The sequence below is a fragment of the Vipera berus genome (assembly GCF_964194415.1).
Source record: "Vipera berus genome assembly, chromosome: 1".
Lineage (NCBI taxonomy): Eukaryota > Metazoa > Chordata > Lepidosauria > Squamata > Viperidae > Vipera > Vipera berus.
This window is the reverse complement of record NC_138202.1, coordinates 334801118-334819310: the sequence shown is the minus strand read 5'-3', so window position 1 is coordinate 334819310 and position 18193 is coordinate 334801118. Positions and strand designations below refer to the sequence as shown.

General features: G+C 39.8%; 1 protein-coding gene across 1 annotated transcript in view; it reads left to right on the top strand.

Annotated features, from left to right (window-relative positions):
* Positions 1-9789, top strand: part of ELP3 (elongator acetyltransferase complex subunit 3) — a 189001-nt gene extending 179212 nt beyond the window's left edge. Inside the window, exon 18 of the mRNA XM_081345107.1 lies at positions 9752-9789. The gene's annotated coding sequence lies outside the window, so the exon portion shown is untranslated. The remainder of the gene's footprint in view (positions 1-9751) is intronic.
* Positions 9790-18193: the final 8404 nt, after the last annotated feature.

The window sequence follows — 18193 nt, the reverse complement described above, 5'->3', positions numbered from 1 at the left end:
AGAAGTTCATGCAGTTTTTTTGCAAGATTTTGGAAATGGTTTGCCATTGCCTATTTCCTAGGGCTAAGAGAGAATAATTGGGTCACCCAGCTGTTTTGTGCCTATGACAGGACTAGAACTCACAGTCTCCCATATTCTAACCTGGTGCCTTCACCACTATAGCCAACTGGCTTTCATGTGGTCAACAAATCACAATGATATCAAAATGGTAACAACTTACAACATGACATCTTCATGACATTGTGACCCTCTGGCATAGATATGTAATTCACCCTTGTTTGCCATCATCAGAGACTTGCCCCCCCACCCCCACAGAACCCTTTGATTTTGGCTCTGGCATCATTTGAGCTAACACTTTCCTGCACAATAATTACCATTGATGCAGGAAGGCTTGAAAATGTACAACCTTCCTCCCCTGGTCCCTTTGCTCACACTCTTAACCTCACACTCTGCTTTTGATTAATTTCCACCACAGATGTTCCCCACAAGGCTCCAGCTTATTGGGGAAGACAGTGCTGAAGATGTAGGCATAGCAGTGTAACTTTCCCATCAGAGTAAATAAAGGGATTTATCTAAATGCATATTTAATGCCCCACAGCCATTTAATATTCTTCCAATAAGGTAAATCATTCAGTTGACCTCTGTCTGGAAAGCTAAACATTATTATATCTTCCTCCTCAATTTCTTAAAAGCAGAAGTATTTTGGTAAAGGTGTTTTCTTTCTCTGTTATTATGATCACCCTTCCTTTTTGATGATCATTTCTATTCCCTGTTTTGCTTGTTTTAGCAATAGCACATAGCACATAGACTTATATAGACTTCATAGTGCTTTACAGCCCTCTCTAAGGGGTCTACAGAGACAACACAATGTTCCCAACAATCTGGGTCCTCATTTTACTGACCTTGAAAGAAGGTTGAGTCAACCTTGTGCCAATCAGGATCGAACTACTGGCAGTGGGCAGAGTTAGCCTGCAAAATTACATTCTACCACTGCACCACCACAGCTCATATTGAATAGACCCCAAAAGATGAATTTCTGTATAATTCTTTTTATTCACATCACCACCTAGAAAAAGCATTCTAGCAGAAGCAACTTGCACCCTCTCCCGGATACAGAGTACACCTAATCATCTATAAAAAAAAATCAAGGGAAGACACAAGGTTAGGAATTTAAGAAGAACCCTGCTAAATTAGGCTAGTTTTTTGTAAGGTTGTTGTTTTTCTTAATGTAGCTCCAAGGGCCATAGGGATTGACACTAAGTGATGTCACAGAAAAGATACGATCAATATTTTTTACCTTTCTAGGGGGATCCTGATTTGTAGAAATGAAAAGAGAGCCAGGCCATCAAACCCCATTTTTTATCCAATATGGCAATCACCTTCTATGAATAATTGACCTCATTGTGAAACTGTCCTTACTATGAAGAAGTTTAACGTTCAATTGGAATCTGCTTTCCTATAATTTAAATCCTTTATTCCATGTCCTGTGTTTTGAAATGATAGAAAGCTTGACATTCTTCTAAGCAACATTCTTTCAAGGGTGCCTCACCTATCAAGATGATTTGAATTCTATTTCTATCTTCTACAGCACTGTTTCTTGGAATATGGTCCTAGTACTCTGGGAGTTCTCCAAGACCCACTCAGGGATCCAGAAAATCAAAATTATTTGCCACCCTATGCTGAAAAATAATACAATATTAGAATCCCATTAAACAATTGTGGGAAGTGATAGCAAATGTGTCCATTTTAATTTTTAATATAGTTAATATTGATAAATATAATCCATATAAATAAAAGCACTTTGGGGGTCCTCCATAATTTTTAAAAGTGGGAAAGGGTCTTTACAGAAAAAAAGTTTAAGAAACACTGTTCTACAATATTAGCTGCCTATCCAATGTTGTATCACAAAATTTGATAAGCACTCCCTCCACTTCATCATGAAAGTTGTAATCTGGAAGTTGAATCATGGTAACTAGGCTTTTCTTTTTGGTTTGAAATATTTTGCTGTTTAAGTAGATTCTTCAGTCTGAACAAGTTGGTTAGGGGAACCCTATATATGTCCTCCAAGGTGATTTAATTTCTCACCTAAATGTTGAACAATAAAGGATCCATGCATCAAATCCTGTGGCATCTCATTCATATATTGACTTGTATTCATGCCAGCAAGCCATAATTAATTAGGGTAGTGGTGTACTGTGTGATTATGGGCACTTTATTAAATCCTTTGCTGAAATAAAGATTTGTCTATAATATTGTCACAATCAATTAAATACTGCGATCAAAAATGAGACACACAACCAAGAGATAATCTGGGAAGCCAGGGATAATCTAGGAAGATGTGAGGTTTTTCTACACTGCAGCATTACACCTCTTTGACTCTCATGCCTGACTGGAATGAAACCATCTTAAATCATCCATTTCCAGATTTCAACTCCACCATGCCCGATGGCCTGGACTGTGCTTTGGTGGATTCTCCTATTCTTAAATAACACAACAAGAAATTCCTATTGCCTTCTTTTCTGTGGACAGGTCCATGATTATATGCCCCCCCTAAAATTCCTTTTATGACATCCATCTGTTGATTCCACCACATCATTGACACCTTCCTATCTAGTGTTGGATCGTTTTTTTTAAAAAAAAGTGAAGAAAACTTCCCATGGTTGGGCTGGGAAGGTAAACTGACTGAACTCTTGTCAATTCAAGGGAGGGAGGGGCTTTCCATTAAATAGGCTTATTCTGCACCCAATAAAAGGTGTCTACCTGTCCTATAATATCTGAGAGAGTAGACATGCATTAGGTTTCTTTTATAAAACTGTTATGTATTGAATATATATAAAGTTGTGTTAATCCCTGCTAAAGTGAAACTAACTTAACTCCAACTGCTTGTGAAGCTAAAATGAAACTAACCTTTAGATCAGACATGTCAAGCACAAGGCCCGGGGCCAGATCCGGCCCACGAAGTGGTTTCATGCGGCCCGTGAAGCCATCCTGGAAACAGTGAGGTAACGGCCCCCACTGCCTTGGCCCTGGCCCAAAGACCCTCCTTCTGCCAGAGACCCTCAGATCTGTCCCACTCCTGCCCAGGCCCCCATAGGCACCCTTGATGCCAATGATGTAGAGCTGGCCATGCCCACCCAGTAGGCCACACGCACTCTAGCCACGCCCACCCAGTAGGCCACGCCCACCCAGGCCATACCCACCCGGCCCCCTGAGGGCAACCGCAATGCTGATGCGGCCCTCAATGAAATTGAGTTTGACACCCCTGCTTTAGATGACCCTGACTGTTAACTCCAACTGTTTTGGAGGGAAACTTTGAACATTCATATTTGGGCAGGTTTTTCAAGTATTATGATTGGTTAAGACCCTGTGAGTTCAGAGTATAAATTACAGGCAGTTGCCTGCAGTTCTCCAGTTTTAGTTTGAGTCAATAAATAATGTTGTAACTATGCTGGCCTGCTCCTTGCCTACTGAAGCCCACTACTCAATAAAAACAATGTTATCTAATGGGATTCTGGAGGATTGCCTTTACCTCCAGAAATAGCATATCCATGAGATTCAGATGTCCCAACCCTGTTATTCTTCCTGAGGGCCTTTTTAGCTTAGTTTTGTTTTGTTCAGGTTCTGGGCCAGACTTTAGAGTGAGCCCAATCAGTAAACTGAGTTGTTGAATATATTATAAGGTAAAGGTAAAGGTTCCCCCGCACATGCGTGCTAGTCGTTTCCGACTCTAGGGGCTGGTGCTCATCTCCGTTTCAAAGCCGAAGAGCCAGCACTTGTCCGAGGACGTCTCTGTGGTCATGTGGCCGGCATGACTAGATGCCAAAGGCGCACGGAACGCTGTTACCTTCCCACCGTAGTGGTCCCTATTTTTCTACTTGCATTTTTTACATGCTTTCGAACTGCTATATTGGTAGAAGCTGGGACAAGTAACAGGTGCTCACTCCGTTACGTGGCACTCGGGATTCGACCCGCCAAACTGCCAACCTTCCGATCAACAAGCTCAGCGTCTAAATTTGTGCTACTTTATATTTTGCTTTCATGGTGTTTATATTTAATGTTAATCTTGTTTGTGTTTTTAAGTTTATGTTAGCCACCAAAGCCATAATTTGCAAGATGGATAAATGGATGGACAGATGGACAGATAGGCAGATATTGTGTGCCTTTAGCAAGCGGCTTGAGATATGACTACTACGATTGTTCTTTTGATTCATTACTTGTAGTTCAGGCTAACATCAGTAAGATGTAAGAATGTTGTCATTAATGTTGTTCTCAACATTAAGAAATGTAGCCTTTCATCTGTAACTTCAATTGCTGATTTTCTAACTACTGACATGGCTGGGCAGTTTAAGAGTCAGAATGAATGAAGAAAGCTGGCTAACTAGAGCATTCTCCATCCTGCTGGCAGTAGAACCTCTTTACAATTAGAAAATGCAATTGACAGATCATTAATATTCATTTGAATAGCCTTTCTGCTCTGTGTCATGCCGCATGGCCTCCTCATTATACAGCAATAACAAATTTGCATGATTGGCTCCACCTTGAGTCAACTTCCAAGGGCACTGCAGAAGGAACAGACCTTTTGCAAGCTGTCCATTGCTGCTGTCCCCAAGAGAATAAAGACACGAGGACCACGTTAGATGAGGTAGAAATACCTGATCTTTATTGATTTGAGTGTGGATGATGATCAGTAGATTAGAGGAGGCAACTACATCTTAAGGCAGGTTCTCTTTGAAAGCCTACCAACAACAAGAGATTTTTTCCTAGATAATCTAGAAAATGTTACTGTTTCAATTTCACCTCTGAGCATAAAATAAAATAACATAAAATAGCTTCTATTTTTCAACCTTTTGGTGCACAAAATCCACAAGAAAACCTTTGAGGATGAGCACTGGTTTCCTTGAATTTATTTTTTTGGGGGGGGAGGATGAGAGGAATTCTTTGCTTTTAGACTGCCCACAACTACAGGTCAAGCTATGTAGGGGAGGGCAAAGATGCAAGCAAATCTTGCTAATTCCCCAAATATTTGTATATCACCACAGAGGCAGAGCCTCAAAGGTGCTTTTTGGCTGTTGTTTTTTCTTTGAAAACATTTTGTTTCTCATCTAAGCCTGTCCCAAAGGTTCTTTCTTTCAAAAGGCAACTGGATCTTCTTGTTTTTCTTGAAGACATTTTGCTTCTCATCCAAGAATGGGGAACTCATGAAATTTGCAGATGACACCAAGCTGGCAGGAATAGCCAATACTCCAGAAGATAGGCTTAAGATACAGGAGGATCTGGACAGACTCGAACACTGGGCACTATCTAACAAAATGAAATTCAATTGTGAAAAAAGTAAGGTTCTGCATTTAGGCAGGAAAAATCAAATGCACAGGTATAGTATAGGTGGTACCTTGCTCGATAGTAGTAACTGTGAGAGGGATCTCGGAGTCCTAGTGGACAATCACTTAAATATGAGCCAGCAGTGTGCTGCAGCTGCCAAAAAAGCCAACACAGTGCTAGGCTGCATTAACAGGGATAGAATTAAGATCACGTGAAGTACTAATACCACTTTACAATGCCTTGGTAAGGCCACACCTGGAATACTGCATCCAGTTTTGGTCACCACGATGTAAAAAAGATGTTGAGACTCTAGAAAGAGTACAGAGAAGAGCAACAAAGATGATTGGGGGACTGGAGGCTAAAACATATAGGGAACGGTTGCTGGAATTGGGTATGTGTAGTTTAATGAAGAGAAGGGTGAGGGGTGACATGATAGCAGTGTTCCAATATCTCAGGGGCCGCCACAAAGAAGAGGGAGCCAAGCTATTCTCCAAAGCACCTGAAAGCAGGACAAGAAGCAATGGATGGAAACTAGTCAAGGAGAGAAGCAACCTAGAACTAAGGAGAAACTTCCTGACAGTTAGAACAATTAACCAGTGGAACAACCTGCCTCCAGAAGTGGTGAATGCTCCAACACTGGACAGCCATTTGTCTGAAATGGTATAGGGTTTCCTGCCTTAGCAGGGGGTTGGACTAGATGACCTCCAAGGTCCCTTCCAACTTGTTATTGTTATTGTTATAAGAAGCTTCTTCAGTTCTGACTGGATGGTGGAGAACTGAAGAGGTTTCTTGGATGAGAAGTGAAATGACTTCAAGCAAAACAAGAAAGTCCACTTGCCTTTTGAAAGAAAGCACCTTTGGGACAACCATGACCTGGATGACTGAGAATCTCCATAGACATTCTCATCTGAGAAGCTCCTTCAGTGCTAACTGAGGCAGGGATTACACCACACTCTAAGCACTTAGTACTGTTGTAGTCACAAAACATGCTATGCCCACATACAGTAAATAATCCATATTATAGCTTAAAATGAACCTCAGAATTGATTTCTCCTGCAGTATCTATTGATTGCTCCCTCTCACATCATTCCACATTCACCAGACAGATCATGTAGATGGGAGTGGGCTGAAATGAGAGGATAGGGATCTCTCCCAGTGGTCCTCACAGCCCTTATAACAGGGGTGTCAAACTCAATTTCATTGACGGCCGCATCAGCATTGCGGTTGCCCTCAAGGGGCCGGGTGGGTATGGCCAGGGTGGGCGTGGCCTACTGGGTGGGTGTGGCTAGAGTGCGTATGGCCTACTGGGTGGGCATGGCCAGCTCTACATCCTTTGCATCAAGGGTGCCTATGGGGGCCTGGGCAGGAGTGGGACAGATCTGAGGGTCTCTGGCAGAAGGAGGGTCTCTGGGCCAGGGCCAAGGCAGTGGGGGCCGTTCCCTCACTGTTTCCAGGATCCCTTCGCGGGCCACATGAAACCACTTCGTGGGCCGGATCCGGCCCCCGGGCCTTGTGTTTGACATGTCTGGCTTATAACAATTGGACTATTTCTGAAGACTTGTGTAGTGCTCTTCTGGAAGAACCATAAATCCTATAAGAACATCCTAATTATTCTGTGTATGTGGCATTAGGACACGGCCTAAGGCAGAATAAAGAGTTCACGGTGCAGACATAGGTATAATCTACACAGGTTGAGGATGAAGAGCTTGAAATCCTGAAGACACTTCCCACTGATGCTTTGGGAGCTAGTTTAAAAGCAGCTCCTGATTTCTGTCACCACATGATGACAACAGAATAGTCGAAAAACATTGCAAGCTTCTGTAAGGTTTTGAAATGTTTCCCTTTTTTGAAAGGAACTGTTACCCACCTCCCATTCCTAACAAGACCTTTAAAAGCAATAAATTGGCTTAATAATTTCTACTCTTCAATAGTCCTGATGAAATAAAGTGGGTGAGGTTGACAGTTTGCTCCTTTCCTTTGACAAAGGACCAGGAATTACAAAGGGCCAGGTTGCTTTGCTTGTTCTTTCCCTTTTTATAGATCTTTTTTTTTCTCTCTTTCTCCAATCCTTTATCTGAGACAGCCCAGGTTCAGGAAGTGATGGTCATTCCTTGTTGTTTAACTCCAAGAAGTAAAGACAATTGCTGATAATTTTCAACTCTATCTGAGAGATCACGAAGTGAAAAAGATCATGGTGCACAAATGCCCTCAGTTATTGACATTCACTCAAGTGTCACTCAGGTGACACTTAATACATACTCCAGAAAATCCCAGTTCAAAAATAAGGCCTGTTATTTCTCGTAATGGCGACAGAGTAGACCTTTTCTGACTCTAACCATATTGTTCGAGCATCTTTTCACTACAGAGCTAATTCATCACAAATAGTCATTTAAAGAGGTTGTTAGTATCTAACAGAAACCAATTATGAGATGGCAACCAGGGCTGGCACTTCCCTTTCATTCAAAGGGAATTGAATTCACAGTAAGAGGTTATTAAAAGCCAAGTGTGATCGACCCCACTTTCCTTTTCCATGCCCAGATTGCTGAACATTTGCAACTATGCTAGTATTTCTAAAAGCAATTGTTTTCTCTGTTAGCAGTTGGTATAACTGCCTTTTCACAGTACACAAGCTATTGTTTTCATCATGTTTTGGGTGGGTGGGGGGGTTGTATTTCCACAGACATGAGTTTAGATAAACAACCTATCCAGAGTGGCAGATAATCCTAAGATTTTATTTGATTTGATGCACTCATTTAGAAGAGTATTTATAGTGCCTTTACATAACTTTGTTAAAATTCCTTCTGAAATTGGTGGTATATACATAATGAATATACATAAATAATTATTTTTTAAAAAAAATAAGGATACTGAAAAATCCATCATTTGACAGCACTTTTTTTGAACATACATGCTTCTGAGTTCTCTAGAATTCTTTATTGGGTAAAGTGGTACAAACAGCAGAAACCCTATTTTTGTTTTAGAGAGGTAATAAGCATTTCAGATATGGATTCTTATTGTATGTGTGAACGCTTGGAGAATCAGTACCAAAGAAAATACATGTTTCCTTGTAGACACTAATGGAGAGAAGTACTAATGTGGGATTGATTCTGAGAAACAATCCTCCAATGCGTAGCCAGGACCGGGTACAATCAGCATTCAACAATGTTTATAGGAGCACAGACTTGAACACTGGTTTCAAATGGTTGCAAAGATTACCGTGGTTTAGTTTTTCAAGATATCTCCTCAGGAAACAATGCCATTAGTGACAAGTAGACTTTACCACCTCATCATTCCCCTGAATTGAATGTTTTATGTCTCTTCAAACTTTTAAGAAAGAAAGAAAACTATTTTAATTCAAATTAGACAAACTGATATCCTCCATCTATTTTACAGAGTTGTGCAGATGGTGCAGTGGTTAGAATGCAGTATTGCAGGCTGATTCTGCCCACTGCCAGGAATTTGATTCTGACCAGCTCAAGGTTGACTCAGCATTCCATCTTTCCGAGGTCGGTAATATGAGGATCCAGACTGTTGGGGGCAATATGCTGACTCTGTAAATCTCTTAAGAGAGTGCTGTAAAGCACTGTGAAGTGGTATATAAGTCTAAATGCTATGCTATTGCTATTGCTGGACTGTAGTTTTCACAATCCCATATGACTGGGCACACAACTAGATTTGAAAATTCTTGAAGGCATCCTGGGGTGGCTGTTCTTATTAATAATCACTATCAGAGAACAGACTCCTAATTTCTGACAGATCTGCTGATTCAACAACAACACAGCCTGAACATCTGGCTTCCAAGAACTCTGCATATAGATCTTCTTCTCCATAATTAAATCCACAGAAGAATGAGCAGAACTAAGCCAAAAAACAACAATTTTAACACTTCAGAACAGGACCAGAACAAAAATTAAAAGCCGTAGCATATTGAAAGATTGATGACATTTGCTCCCCAAGATCCTAGGAAGCAATTGAACAATTCCATTTTGAATGCAAGTTCTGATCAGTCTTCAGTGGCCACTATTCATATAACAGGAGACTGATTTGAAACTGTCTTCTGTTTCTACCACTACTACTATTGGATTATCACTTTCAATTTATAGCGAAGACCAAATCCAAACAGATGTCTTGATTTCTGAATTAGTCTGTAAACCTGTAGGATTTAAAGAAAGCCATAAAGAATTTCCAAGAAAGGAAATCAGAAGGAATATAACATATTTTAATTGCCATCTCTATTGCAGCTTGGGATTCTGAAACTCATTCTTTGTAAATTAAGCCATATGTCTAACAAAAAGCAGAAACGGAATTATTTAAAACATAATTTTCTGTAATATATTCTTTTGACTTTCTTCAACAAAGATTATGATTTGTACCTTTCCTCTCCTTCAAAAAGTGAGGCATATTACTAACTGTCCTTGTTTCCTCCCTACAGATCTGTGTAATGGAGTGTGAAGGGAAACTGTTTTCCAGCGCTACCTGGGGACTCTGCCATAAAGCCATCAGTGGAAAAGGTTCTTTGTCCCTAGACCATAGTAGCCTGGAAGAAATGAAATGGCCACTGGAGATGTGGGATGGCAGCCTGAAAGGAGGCAGAAGTAACCTAAAACATCATGGTGACCTGACCAGAATGGTGGATCTCAGCAATGGGGAAGATGAGCAACTATCCAAATTGAGTGATCGCATCCGTCAGCGAAAGGCAGAAGATGACACAAGTGATGGAAGCCAAACTCCACCTGGGGATTTACGTGATCAGCTCAAGATTCCCAAGAGGGCAGGTGATTTCCTGAGTGGCCCATTCAACTATGGGCAGATGGAAGAACCTGAGGTGCAAGAGCTCCAAAAACGATTTGGAGGCTTCATTGGTGTTCGGAAATCAGCCCGGAAATGGCACAACCAGAAAAGGTTCAGTGAATTCCTGAAGCAGTATCTGGGGATGTCCCCACGTTCCGTTGACTACGATGACTTGGCCGATGACCTGAAGGAACAGAATGAGATTTAAACAAATGGACATTTCCTGGATTGTTGTCGTTGTTGTCGTTGTCGTTTCCTTCTCAGATTATAAACATGTTGTGAATTGATTTCAGAGCTGCCATGGCCAAAGAAGCCAACCCCCATTCGTACTATTCCGTTTTGTCAATGATCAGCCAACCAATCTTAGCATCTGAAGGGAAGTCTATTTTCTTTGAAATAAAATTCAGAATTGCTTTGTGTAATAATATTTCACAATTTTTACATTTATACGAATAAAATTTAAAAAAATATCTACATTTAGTATGATAACATGTTAGAGAGCAGGTAATGGTAACTCTTTCCTTCTGTTATATTACCTTTCTATGTTTAGGAAAAAATAATTTCCATCGGGGAAGTAGGCTTTCAAAAAATGCAGCCTTCATTCTCGCCAGCAGTTTCCATGGGTCCAGTTCACAATCCTACCAGCCTATTCCTTAGAAAGAAGACCAAGTTTTGCTGCTTTGCATTTATCCTTGGGATGTTTTTGACCACTTAGGAAAACTGGATATGAAACCAGATTCTAACTCCAGGTTTATGGCTTCAGGGTTTTTTTAGAACTGAGATTTACCTAGAATAAAAAACAATCCCTGATATGCTTCCCAGTGGGGTTGACAACTTTGATCTGGCAGTGCAGTACTTGTGGATTTTTATTATCATTTTCCCATTTTCTTTTTCTCTCCATGGCATGTATTTTGTCAAGCCTGCTGTCTCCATGCTGTCATTTTCAAAGATGTGTTTTATTCATTGCCAGGACCAGGAGCAAGTGAATTCTTCATCACTGACGCCTGCTACCAATTTTCAGACAAGACGCATGATCGATAAAGAAATGATGTAGCTGGCTTGGGTACTTTTCCTCTGTTAATTATTGAATGTTAAATATCTAAAAAGGGGAAACAAATTCTGTTCTTTTGATTTCAGGCACAAAGATTTCTCCATTAAACTTGTACATAGCAAAAAGAAAAAGAAAAGATTAATAAATTAGTTTTCTATTTCTACTGTAGCATTGTGATCGACACGGCTTCAATGGCTGCATGCTTTCTCATCACGACTTAAAGCTTCAGTTGCACAGCTGATAAAAATATGAGTTTCCAATGCTAAAATCTGGGCCATATTTAGACTGCAAAAATCTGGAGGACCACTAGATGGTAGTAAAGAGAGGAAAATATTGCCATTTAGAAGTCATCTAGGTTTTTGCAGCCCATAACTAAAAAAAAAAAAAACTTTCGTTAATTTGATGCTCACCAAAGGTACTGAACTTCCAATATCCTACCTAGTAAATTGGTGGTAATTAGGAATTCAATGAGATGTAGCCTTGCATATTTGAGGTCAACAGTTTGTGGAAAGTTACCAGAAAACTATTTCACAGATAGCACCCATTTGAGGTCCAGCTCTCCATCATTTCTGAACAAAAAACAATTTTCAAGCCAACAAAATAAGCCCGAGGGGGCTGTCATTCTTGCTTGGTAGTTTATTCTCCTTTTTTTCTGATTCATTGCCACCCTTGGGATCCCATCAATAATATAGGTTTGAATTGATTGCACCAGGAGCCGGTCTACTTCTTGAGTATTATGTATGCAGGTAGAATGAACTTTTGTTAGCTCTTTAAAATAGAATAGACAAGAAGCACAACAATGAATGTCTCTATTTTTATTACAAGGTTAGAATAGAATAGAGCTGGAAGGGACCTTGGAGGTCTTCTAGTCCAGCCCCCCATTCAAGCAGGAGAACCTATACCATCTCAGACAAGTGACTGTCCAGTCTCTTCTTAAAAACCTCCAATGATGGAGCGCCCACGGTTTCTGAAGGCAAGCTATTCCACTGGTTAATTATCCTCACTGTTAGGAAGTTTCTCCTTAATTCCAGGTTGCTTCTCTCTGTGATCAGTTTCCAACCATTGTTTCTTGTCCTGCCCTCTGGTGCTTTGGAGAATAATGTGACTCTTTCTTCTTTGTGGCAGCCTCTCAAATACTGGAATACTGCTATCATGTCTCCCCTATTTCTTCTTTTCTTTAGACTAGCCAAACCCCAGTCCTGCAGCCATTCTTCATATGTTTTAGTCTGCAGGCCTTGGATCATCTGAGTTGCTCTTCTCTGAACTTTATCCAAGGTCTCAACAACTTTTTTGTAGTATGGTGACCCAAATTGGTTGCAGTATTCTGGGTGTGGTCTCACTAGGGTTTTATAAAGCAGTACAAATACTTTGCATGATCTTGATTCTATGCCTCTGTTTATACAACCCAGGATTAGCTTTTTTGGCGGCTGCTGCACACTGCTGGCTGGTTGCATTAAAAGACTCATGCATGCTTGAATGTACTGCTCCCATCCCTTACTTTTACTCTCCAAAAACTAAGGAGAACCCCTTCTGAGATACAATCTCCACCCTACCCCTCTTACCCCACCCTACCCCTCAAAATTCATGTATTATTGTCTAGGCTGCAGCTCTTTTTCCTGTCTCTCAGGGTCATTCCTATATACTATTACATCTCCTTTCAGTCTCGTCTTCAATTATGTTTTTTGTTTACAAAGTAAATTGTCTGAGGTAAGCCCATTTGCTAATGCAAATATGTATCATTATGTAAATTTTTCTTTATAGACGGGTTCATGTTAAGATACTTCAATCTTCTGCTCTTTTCTGAGCTTTTACTTTAATATTCTATTACTATCTCTTTCTTTTGTTTACAAGTATATTCCCATTCCAACCTTTTTATTGCCAAAATTCATCCCTCCTCCCACTCTCCCAACATATGCAGCTGCATCTGACAGTACATATTAATGTGGGAACTGAATCTCTTCTGAGTCAAACCCAACGTTCTAGCTCTATTTTGAAAATATGCCTACCAGGGTTAAGGAAGGAGCTAGGACATCATGAAAATACTAAAAATGGATCAATTAACCTAGACAATTAATTCCCAAGGATTAGACATTGTAGAAGGAAGTGTTAGTCCATGGTGACAAAAAAGTCAGAAGTTTGGTAGCACATTTTCCAGCTAACAAAAGCGTTTTTCTTTTAATAAAATGTGCCAACCTGAAAAGAGGCTACAAAAGTTAATTTCAAAACAAGTTAAATTACCACCATTCATTGATTGTGTTATGGGAGCACTTAAGTGAGAACTTTGTGTGTCCCAAATGATGATTTTTTTTGACTGGTTAAAGTAATTATATGCTAAAATACAGAGATTTGACTGAATCTCTGCTGACTGGCATGCTATGGGAACAGGACACCTGCATATAATTAGTTGCAATACAGTTATTACAACCAATTAAAATTATGTTTCACTTCTCTGGAGTTCACTACAGACTCTTGAAGTTAATAAGATTTTCATATGAAGTAGGCATGCCTAGGACCGTATTTTCTAAGTGGAAGGAGTTTGGTCTGCTTTAAATTATATGCATTGAAATTTATTGCTAAAATAGATATTTTGTGACCCACTTACTGTTGCTAAATTAAAACTGCAATATTTTTTTATTATTGGGCATGTTTACTAGGGAAGTTGAGAGCTGTAATTCAATAATATTTGGTATCTGGACAGCTACAGTTTTCTCTACTTAATTTACAATTATAGAAAACAAAAATTAAGGGAACTTAGTCAAGGAAGCAGGTAATTGTAGTTCTCAAACAGTTTGACTAGATTTGTACAGCCTGCTAGATTAGATTAAAATGGGGTTGGGTAAATTGGAATAGTCATCCATTATCTTAGCATGTTGTATGAATCATATCAAGTTACAGCTTATTTTTTGGATGTAGCACATTATATGAGTGCAGCTCTTTTGCTATTGCTCTACGGCTAACTTAAGTCTTTCCGAAAGCAATAGTGCATACTTGCGGATCTCCTTGTTTATAGCCAGCTGAAGAATTTTGGCTCACATTTTAAATTTACTGAATAAGGAAGAAACCCCATTGAACACAGTGGGACCTACTTCCAAATATAAATGGGTTAAATTGCACCAAGTAGTTTTTCCCACCCTCTGCTATGGAAAGTTAGGTTGCCTCAAGTAAAACTGAACCCCTGTAGGCTGCATCCATGCAGTTTTCTTGTGCTCTCCTGGGTTGCTTATATAGAAAACTGCAAAAAAAAGCGCCTGTTTTTCTTTCAACTCCCATTTTCCCAGCAAAACAGTACACTTCTCCCATAATACAGTACATTGTTCTCAAAATGGCAGTATAGGACTTCAATACTCAGAATGCTTGGCAATGAGTTGGGTGGGAATTTTGAAAGTCATCAACCAATATCTCTATAGGACACCAAGCTGGGAAGGATAGTACCAGACAGACTACTCTATCTTACTGTATTAAGATGTAATTGGCACAACAAAATAATCACTTATAATAGTATAATAAGAAAAGTATTTTAAAAATCCAGGCATATAGTAGAAATAATTCTTATGGTGATATAGTGTGATGATTGCAAACATGAGCCAAATCTCTCTCTGTCTCTTTCTTTCTGTCACTGTCTGTCTGTCTATGTCTCTTTCTCTCTCACACACACACACACACGCACACACACACAGACACACAGAGAGAGAGCACACACAGAGAGAGATAACCCTCAAGTTACCTGGACCAGGTAATCTTTACACAATCATAAAACTATATTCTATATTTCATTACTAACATCCTTTTTTTAATCTCCTGGGTTTGGGAGAAAGGATTATATCCATCCCAGAGGAAATGCTCTATTACAAATGTCAAAAAAGGACAAACCAAGATTAAAAACTCGATTATAAAGAGTTGGCAACTGTTGTCCTCTTCACAGATATTTATTAGAAGTTATCTCCTGCAGGCAGGCATTGTGGGATAATAGCAAGATGAGTTAATCATAACATTTTATCTTAGTCAGTTCTTAAATTGGTGGCTTACTGGAATCTGATGGCAGCTATGTCATCTACCGAGAGATGCAGAAGATAGTCCACTCCAAGGGAGGGAAGTTTGATGGTAGACAGAGCAATGTTATTACCTTTTGGCAAGGAATCAGCAAACCCAACAATCTAGAAGTTAGGGCAGAAGAAAAAATGAGTAGCTGATATTCAAACTGCCAGGTTTTCATTTATTTGTCCACTTGTGAGAGACATTGACGTTATGGTCTACCTTATGCTATGGCATTTTGATTTCATCCACAACAGAATGTACAGGGTTTTATCACTTCTCCCTCAGAAGGTGTAGAATCCCATCCCTCACTTTTTCCTATTGTTTTCCTCCTTATACTTGCTGTTGCTCATTTCCACACAGGGTGCATCACATTTCTTTGGGTATGGCACTGAATGAAAGAGTTGAAGAGCAGTGTTTATCAGATGATGTCAACGACCATGTAGTGAAAACCTCATCCTTTTTAAAAATGTGTTGCAGAGGTTCAGATATGTGGTTGCAGGCTTTCGCTTGACTTTTTTGACCCCTCTGCAAATACCCCGGTTAACAGGTTCTTAATAGGAGCTGTTTATTCAGTTAAGGAACATGGAGTAGAAGGGGCAGTGAACAAGTCCCATAGCCCTATAGGTTCAGATGAATGATCATTCAAATCTTACCCTCTCCAATAAGAATATTATCCATGTTCTGTTTATGCATGTGATGTCTAGTTTCCTTCAGGATCACTAAATAAATACCACCAAAATGGGCCTTGGTTGTATCTTTCTCTAGAGCACAGGTCTGCAACCCGCGACTCCGGAGCCGTATGCGGCTCTTTCAGCCGTCTCCCGCGGCTCCCAGTCCTCTGCCATGTGCAGTCCAAAAAAAAAAAGTGGGACTAAAAAAGTTCAACCAATCAATTCAAATATGCAGGGTAGGTGCATATCTCGCCTTGGCTCCACTCTTCAGTCAAACCCTGTTCTGCGCATGCGCGCATGTGCACACATTTTTTGTGGCTCCCAGTTTTTCCTTTTGTGAGGGAACCAGTTCCGAGTGGCTCTTTCACTGTTTCAGGTTGCTGACCCCTGCCCTAGAGGGTACTTAAACCCGTAAAGATAAAAAAGCCAAGGAACCATGACTCTTCTTTCATTTCTGAAAACATGAAATCTACCTGGAGTTAAAGTTACCTCCATTCTTAATAAAACAAAGTTTTCCTGGAAAGAGAAAACCAAGAAGGTGGGTGATGGAAATTTACTTTTTATATTAATGAAATTGGAGATAATGTCATATGGGACATCAGATTTTGTTTTAAAAAAAATCAACAGAATCCAAATTGGATAGCTTTAGCAAGTTATTCAGTGGATACAATCAGCTTCAAACAGTATAAAACTTTATTTCCTCTCGCAAGAGAAAATTAAAAACTTTATGAGACTTAGCACTAGTGCACTGTATTAATTGGTGCACTATTTAATTGTCAATTGTTTCAATCCAAACCCAGACAGCTTTCCACAATTTGCTTAATCTGGCTATTTAATTAAACCTTTTTAAATGCATGCAATACATTGAAATCTAAACTAACCAATAAGAAACAAGCTGTGTTGCCATAGTAAACCTAATCAGTCCTCACATTCACCAAGCTTGTGTGACTGCATCCTGTGTTTTGAATGGCCAATTCAAACATCAGAATTTGAAGTATTCCAAAACACTAAAAGGTTAATGTACATACATTCTCCTCCCATGAAATTTAATCTGCTTCACTTCTCAACAAAGAAGTGGGGAAGGCAGGCAGGCAGGCAGGCAGGCAGGCAGGCAGGCAGGAAGGAAGGAAGGAAGGAAGGAAGGAAGGAAGGAAGGAAGGAAGGAAGGAAGGAAGGAAGGAAGGAAGGAAGGAAGGAAGGAAGGAAGGAAGGAAGATCTTGTTTGGACAACAGACTTGGCTACTGGAATATAGAACAAAGTTGTCAAAATCTCTTCATCTGAATAAATACGTAGACAGATTAAACTATTGCCAGAAAAAAAATGACAAATGCAGTTTTATTAGTAATGTAAACAGTTAAACAATAAGTACCTGTATTGATAATACAGTGCAAACTTTTCGCCCTCCTGTAATAACATTATTTGCCAACACTTTGCTCTCACAAACTAATCACAGAATTGACTCTAATAGCTACACCCATTCTTCTTGAAGCAGTCTAACTGAATTTAGATTGACATTTTTCATCATAAAATATATTTAAAATTCAACCTGGGTCAGAGGACCTAAGTGTAGAAACGTCTGTCTCACACAGATTTTGCACAGCAAGTAGTTCAAAGAATAATTAATCTTCATTGCAGAAGCACAAAAATTCAACCCATGTAAATGATCCCCCATGGAAGGGAGTCCCTGCTGTTCCTTAAGGTAGGGAGAATTTGCCTGCAATTAGCAGTATCAGTCTGGGCTGAGCTATGAGGTGAAAGGTCTGATAATGAGACCCAAGAAGGAGATGGCTGGACTGTGGGAAGCTCCAGCTATTTCCACAGCCCACATTACAAAATGACAAACACAGCCTAGCAAAGGCAAGTGGAAAGGAATATCTCTAAAAATGCAGTCATTCTGTCAGCGCAACCCAAGGACCAATTTATTCTGATCTCAGTGGCTAAGCATTCCTTTGTGTGCAGAAAGTCCAAGTTTCTCATTAATGAAAGACAGGTATGAAATGAATTATTTCTGCCCGGAGAGCTATGCCAGGTGCAGCAAGGAAATCTTAGTTTCCTTTGGAGGAGATGAGCAGATATATACTTTATTTAATAAATAAATAAACACAATGGACCAAGAGCATCTTTTTAGCTTCTTAAACACTGTGCATCCCATAGAAGCAACAATTTTTGAGCTCTGGTGTCATTTGCCAATACTTTTTAAATCGGATAGAATCATGAGGATTAGCATCTTGCTTTTAAATAGAAAGGAGAGTTAGGAACTCTGAACTCTTTTGTTCAGAATTCCCTTCAACTTACCGTATCCTGGACCACAGTACATACAAAGTG